The 7,148-nt window shown below is 46.3% G+C and overlaps 1 pseudogene; it reads right to left on the reverse strand.

The window, feature by feature from the left end:
- Window positions 1-1,967: 1,967 nt before the first annotated feature.
- Window positions 1,968-6,771, reverse strand: LOC145361555 (ferritin, middle subunit-like; annotated as a pseudogene).
- Window positions 6,772-7,148: the final 377 nt, after the last annotated feature.

Genomic DNA, 7,148 nt, shown 5'->3' on the forward strand with positions numbered 1-7,148 from the left:
GGCAGCACGGTGGCACAGTGGTTAGTACTGCTACCTCACAGCACCAGGGATCTGGGTTCGATTCCCAGCTTGGGTGACTGTCTGTGTGGAGTTTGCACATTCTCCCCATGTCTCCAAGGGTTTCTACCAGGTGCTCTGGTTTCCTCCCACAGTCCAATGATGTGCGGGTTAGGTGGATCGGCTGTGCTAAATTGCCCCTTAGTGTCAAGGGTACAAGCAGGGTAAATGCATGGGGTTATAAGAACATAAGAACATAAGAAATAGGAGCAGGAGTAGGCCTTCGAGCCTGCCCCGCCATTCAATAAGATCATGGCTGATCTGTCGTGGCTCAGTTCCACATTCCCGCCCTCTCCCCATAACCCTTAATCCTCTCGCTTATCAAAAACCCATCAACCTGCGTCTTAAATATATTTAGCGAGGCAGCCTCCACCACTTCAACGGGCAGAGAATTCCAGAGATTCACCACCCTTTGAGTGAAGTAGTTCCTCAACTCCGTTCTAAACCACCCCCCCTTTATCTTGAGGCTGTGCCCCCTAGTCCTACTGTCCTTTCTGAGCGGGAAGAGTCTCTCCACCTCTATCCTATCCATCCCATTCATCATCTTATACGTCTCAATGAGATCTCCCCTCATTCTTCTAAACTCTAACGAGTACAAGCCTAGTTTATTCAGCCTCTCTTCATAGCTCAACCCCCTCAACTCCAGTATCAGCCTAGTAAACCTCCTCTGCACTCCCTCCAAGGCCAAAACATCCTTGTGTAAGTGCAGCGCCCAAAACTGCACACAGTACTCCAGCTGCGGCCTCACCAATGCCCTATACAGCTGCAGCAAGACCTCCCTACTTTTATATTCAATCCCCCTCGCTATGAAGGCCAGCATCCCATTAGCCTTCCTGACCAGGGATAGGCCTGGGTGGAATTGTGGTCGGTGCAGATGTGATGGGCCAAATGGCCTCCTTCTGCACTGTAGGGATTCTATGAACTTCTGTCTAAAAGTCTAACGGCAGCAGGGAAGAAGCTGTTCTTGAATCGGCTGTTTTCAGGCTTTTGTATCTTTCTCCCGACAGAAGAAGGTGGAAGAGAGAATGTCCGGGGTGTGCGGGGTCTATGATTATGCTGGCTGCTTTTCCGAGGCAGCAGGAAGTGTGGATGAATTTGCAGGCTAGGTGGATCGGCTATGCTAAATTTTCCCTTGATGTCCCGAGGCGTGCAGATTTAATGGATTGGCCACGGTAATGAATGGGGTTACAGGGATCGGGTGGGGGTGAAAAGTCTGGGTGGGATAATCTGTCAGAGAGTCAGTGCAAACTTAATGGGCCCAATGGCCTTTTCTGCACTGTAGAGATTCTATGAGAAAAGGCGAAGAGTCAGCCACATTGGGAGAACTTCAATGCACTCCCTCTTCTGGGCCAGTTTCTCAGGAGGATTGAGATGTAAATCAGATGCTCAGTGAACAATGGTGGCCAACTGATTTGGATAATTAGAGTCTGGAGAGGGAACAGGATATTTTTGTGACCCGAGAATTTTGGGGGAATGTGTCCAGTTCATGCCAGTTGTGAGGTGTGGGTGAACGTGAGGTGAGGTGAGACAGGGTCACCGGATTGCGAATCCACGTCAAGGTGCGCTTAATCACAAATCCAGAAATAAGCACCTGTTACACTTTACAGAATGGCCACAGGAGGAGGCCCTTTGAACCTGCCAGTTCTTGTAAGACCCTAGGATGCAAAGAGATCTGGTCCAGGGGGAAACGTGTCAGCTTTCAGGTTGAATAACTTTCCCAGCACCCTTTCGCTGGCGATGGCTATCCATTGTCTGAATAAAGGGCAATAGACAAAAACCACTGAAAGGTTTTTATTTAATGATTTCTTAATGCTACAAGTTCTGTTTTCCTGGAGAAAGCCCAGTGCTCCAGGTGGAATTGGAAACATCTCAGCAGCAAAGCCATCTCCAATCCAATCCTAGATGTCACATTAAGTGCTCTCCTCCAGTGAGAGCTTGTCAAACAGGTACTCTCCCATCCCATTCTCAGGGACTCCCAGATGCTTCAAGTTGGTGATGTGGTCCCCAAGTTGCTTGATGGTCTTGACCTGCTCACCCAGAAAGTGAGTCTCCAGAAAGTCACACAGCTGGAAGGGGAAGAAATTAGAGAAAAACATCAGTTCAAGTTAATTCACTTCACTCTTGCTTCTGTAGGGAGCTCTCAGGTTTGCTTTTACTGAAATCTGTGGTAAAGCCAGGAGTCTGGTATCTATGTTTGTTAAACACACAGGGGGAGGTGATGACCTATTGGTATCACCACTAGGTGATTAGTCCAGAAACTCAATATTCTGAGGACCTGGGTTCAAATCCCACCATGGCAGATGGTGTCATTTGAATTACCAAAAAAAATCTACAATTAGGCATCTACTGATCACCCTGAAACCATTGTTAAAAACCCTCAAACCTTTACTCATGTCCTTTAGGGAAGGAAATCTGCTGTTCTTTCCTGGTCTGGCCTATATGTGAGCCCAGAGCCACTGCAATGTGACTGACTCTCAGTTGCCCTCCAAGGTCAGCTAGGGATGGCCAGCAACACCAATGTCCCATGAATGGATAAAGAAAACACAGCTCATGTCTAGAATGGGCCTTTGGGAGATTGCTTGAACGAGGGTTTAAATATTTCTGGAACACCTAAAGATATCTCCCTGCTCTTGGGGGCCATCTGCTGGTGGTAGGAAATAGGGCTGGTGTTTTAACAAGATGGCACCCCTGACAGTTCAGCACAATAAAAAGTCTGACAACACCAGGTTTTAGTCCAACCTATTTATTTGATAATATTCTCACAAGCTTTCGAGGGGTTACCCTCTTCGTCAGGTGAATAAGGGAGGGCAGCACTGTGCACTGAATCCACAACCTTCTCTCAAGTCAGTGTGTGAAGAGAGCCACTGTTCAAATTAAGTGGCAATGCCAGTTCTTATTTGAACCTAATTTAAACCTATTGATCAGTAATATCATTGCTGACTTGAATGTCTTTTGGCTACACTAGAACATGGTGATTCTACAATGGTGTCTCCAACTGGAGAATCATTTTATTTAAGAAACAGATCAGAGTTACAATGGAGTGAAGCTTACATGAGGGTCGGTCTGGGTGGTGGCGAGTTGGTGGAGATCCAGGAGACTCTGGTTCACATTCTTCTCCAGATCCAGGGCAACTTGCATTGCCTGGAGACTGTTACCCCACTCATCCCTCTCTGGCTTCTACAATGGGGAAAGACTTTTAAATTTCACAGGAGAACAAACAGCAACCCTGATTTTTCTCTTTTTAAAAAAACACATTCCAGATATAAAATTTAGGAACAATAGAGGAGAGCCGGTGGATGTGGTCTTTCTGGATTTTCAGAAGGCGTTTGACAAGGTACCTCACAAGAGGTTATTGCAGAAGGTAAGGGGGCATGGAGTTGGGGGTAGGGTGTTAGCGTGGATAGAGGATTGGTTGTCAAATAGGAGGCAGAGAGTGGGGGTCAACGGGTGCTATTCAGATTGGCGGATGGTGACTAGTGGAGTGCCCCAGGGGTCAGTGCTGGGGCCTCAGCTTTTTACCATTTATATAGATGATCTGGAGGAGGGAACCGAGTGTAGGGTGTTGAAATTTGCTGATGACACCAAGATTGGTGGAACAGCAAATTGTGCGGAGGGTGTGGAGAGTCTACAGAAGGATCTAGATAGGCTGGGCGAATGGGCCAGGAAATGGCAAATGGAATTTAATGTTGGCAAGTGTGAGGTGGTCCACTTTGGTAGGAAGGATTATTACTTACGTGGAGAAAAACTGCAGCAGGCGACGGTGCAGAGGGGCCTCGGGGTCCTTGTGCATGAGTCGCAAAAACCCAGCTTGCAGGTGCAGCAGGTGGTCAGGAAGGCAAATGGGATGCTGGCCTTCATAGCGAGGGGGATTGAATATAAAAGTAGGGAGGTCTTGCTGCAGCTGTATAGGGCATTGGTGAGGCCGCAGCTGGAGTACTGTGTGTAGTTTTGGGCGCCGTACTTACGCAAGGATATTTTGGCCTTGGAGGGAGTGCAGAGGAGGTTTACTAGGCTGATGCCAGAGTTGAGGGGGTTGAGCTATGAGGAGAGGCTGAATAAACTGGGCTTGTACTCGTTAGAGTTTAGAAGAATGAGGGGAGATCTCATTGAGACGTATAAGATGAATGGGATGGATAGGGTAGAGGTGGAGAGACTCTTTCCGCTCAGAAAGGATAGTAGGACTAGGGGGCACAGCCTCAAGATAAGGGGGGGGGTGCGGTTTAGAACGGAGTTGAGGAAGAACTTCTTCACTCAAAGGATGGTGAATCTCTGGAATTCTCTGCCTGTTGAAGTGGTGGAGGCTGCCTCGCTAAATATTTTTAAGACGCAGGTTGATGGGTTTTTGATAAGAGAGGGGATCAAGGGTTATGGGGAGAGGGCAGAAATGTGGAACTGAGCCACGACAGATCAGCCATGATCTTATTGAATGGCGGGGCAGGCTTGAAGGGCTAGTTGGCCTACTCCTGCTCCTATTTCTTATGTTCTTAAGTAGGCTTACATTAACACTGCAATGAAGTTACTGACAATCCCCTAGTGGCCAAACTCCAGCACCTGTTTGGTCATGCTATATTCTCCCTGAGTGTACCCAATGCACCCTAACCAGCAGGTCTTTTGACTGGGAGAAAATGGGAGCACCTGGAGGAAACCAACACAGACATGGGGAGAATGTACAGACAGACAGTGACCCGAGCCAGGAATTATTACAGCTTAGTCAATACACAGCAAGATGGAGATATTTAGCTCACGATCAGACAAATGAAACTAAACAAAGGAACATTTCCCTCTGATCTTTCGGGTCGGCCTTTTGGGTAAACCAAGTAAACAAACTTAAATTACGATCGGACAAAGAAAAAGGGGGCAGCTCCCCTCCCTTGAGAATTTGAAGATTTAGACAGTGTAATAGTTGAAGCCACATCATTAACAGATCCATTCTCCTCCACCCCCAATTCCCACCTTCACGTCCTGGAGGAGGATGTGGCCTCCACGTTTATTCTGGAATTTAATCAGCTTCTCCACGTGTTCCCACTTCTCCTGGGACTGATGTTTGGAGAAGTGGGAGAAATTGTCGAGGGCAACATCATCCCGGTCAAAGAAAGACACCTGAAAGAGAACAATCCCAATTCCATTAACCACAACACGGAGACCCCAAGCAGAACATTACACCAAGGCCTGTTTTCTAAAAGAAGGATATGAGATTGCATTAAAAAATCATTTCACTTCCTCAAATATATAGAATTGTTTGTCACCCAGTCCTCCCATGTTGCCAGTTGCAATGGTTGCCATACCCATCCAATAGCATGATGTGATAGAAATTGTAACTTTATAGTGTAAACACTGACTGGCCGCTGACATTGCTGTGTATTCAATATAAAGTTTAAGCCTTTTGCACTCTTATTCTCAATAGTTTCCAACTAACCACAACGACAGGAAGGGGATTGTAGTAATTTATTCTGTGTCACTGATAGGACAGCCAAGCACAAGACGTTAATCAGACTGGTGTCTGATTTGTATTGGATTAGTTACCCAAGAAATATTCAAAGTCCTTCAAATAAAGGGAAAAAAATTGAAAATAAAATGTGTGTCACAACTAGGCTAACATTAACACTGCAATGAAGTTATTGAAAGTCCCCTAGTCACCACACTCCGGTGCCTGTTCAGGTACACTGAGGGGGAGATTAGCATCGGCCAAAGCATTCAACTAGCACATCTTTTAGACATGCATCAAAAATGACTATGAAAGTTTAAAAACCCCCAACTTAAATCACAAATAAAAAAATACTACTTCTACTCAAGCCAGGCCTACAGGTGACTCCATCCTCACCAATAGACTCAACTCATACCTTCTGACATAGCCCAAGGGTAAATGACCCTCAGTATCAGGGAGGCTAGCAGGGTTCAGGCCTGGGTGGGATTGTTGTCAGTGTGGGCTTGATGGGCCAAATGGCCTCCTTCTACACTGTAGGGATTCTATTATTCTAGGTGTGTGCGTGCGTGAAATCAGGACTGGACAGTAAATGTCCAAAGAAGTGCAGGTTAAGTTGATTAAGGGGCAATTTAGCCTGGCCACTGTCTCTATACACAGAGGGTCAATACTGTGGGAATGCCACAGAGCACAGCACTGCAGTGCTCCCCCAGTGTTGAGCCACCAATAGTTGTCTCAGCACCAGTCCTCCAACAATGCAGCACTCCAACAGTACTGACCTTTTAGAGTGCAGCATTCCCTTAGTCCTGACCCTCTCACTAGCGAGGGTAAATGCATGGGGATAGGGCCTGGGTGGGATTGTTGTTGATGCAGACTCAGTGGGCCAAGTGGCCTCCTGCACTTGTAGATTGTATAATACTGCAGTCCCATTTAAATTAGTATTAAAACTTCAATCCAGTTTGGGAAGACACTTCTATATCATTCTAGGAACAGCCAATGAACCAACCACTTGATGTTCAATATCACCATCACATCTCACCAACTGTAATGAGATTGAAACTATAATTAGGGTGGAATGACATCTTCAGTCAGGAGAGTAACAAAACACAACCATGAAGTCAAGTTAGACTTCTGGGAAGAATCTACTTCAGAATGATGCATTTCACTTCGAACCCAGAGACAAGACCCACCAGAGAAAGATAGAGATAGGAGGCAGTGAGCTCCAGGTTAATCTGCTTGTTGATACCAGCTTCACAATCCTGGTGATAGTTTTGGGAGATCTGGGATTACATTTTTTTTCCCCACGCCCAAGCTTACACAAGCAAACTCCTATATTACAAATATAGAACAAGCACCAATGACCTAAAATTACACTAGCAAAGGACTCGCATTTATACCCCAAGAGTCCTAAACAGGAAATGACATCATCAGCAATGGCCACCCATTTTTGTGGGCCAATCAAAGAGCTGCCTTGTCCAATTGGAATCTAATCAGTCGGGTCTTTTGGGCGGGTCAAACAAGTAAACACCTTTTTCGGGTCGGTCTTTTGGGTGGGCCAAACAAGTAAACAAACTTAAATTACGTTCGGACAAAGAAAAAGGGGGCAGCTCCCCAAAAGGAGGGGGAACGGCCCGAACAGAAACAAAAGGTACAAAGGAAACTTAAAACA

The sequence above is a fragment of the Carcharhinus amblyrhynchos genome, chromosome 35 (genome assembly GCF_965287045.1).
Source record: "Carcharhinus amblyrhynchos chromosome 35, sCarAmb.v2.hapA, whole genome shotgun sequence".
Lineage (NCBI taxonomy): Eukaryota > Metazoa > Chordata > Chondrichthyes > Carcharhiniformes > Carcharhinidae > Carcharhinus > Carcharhinus amblyrhynchos.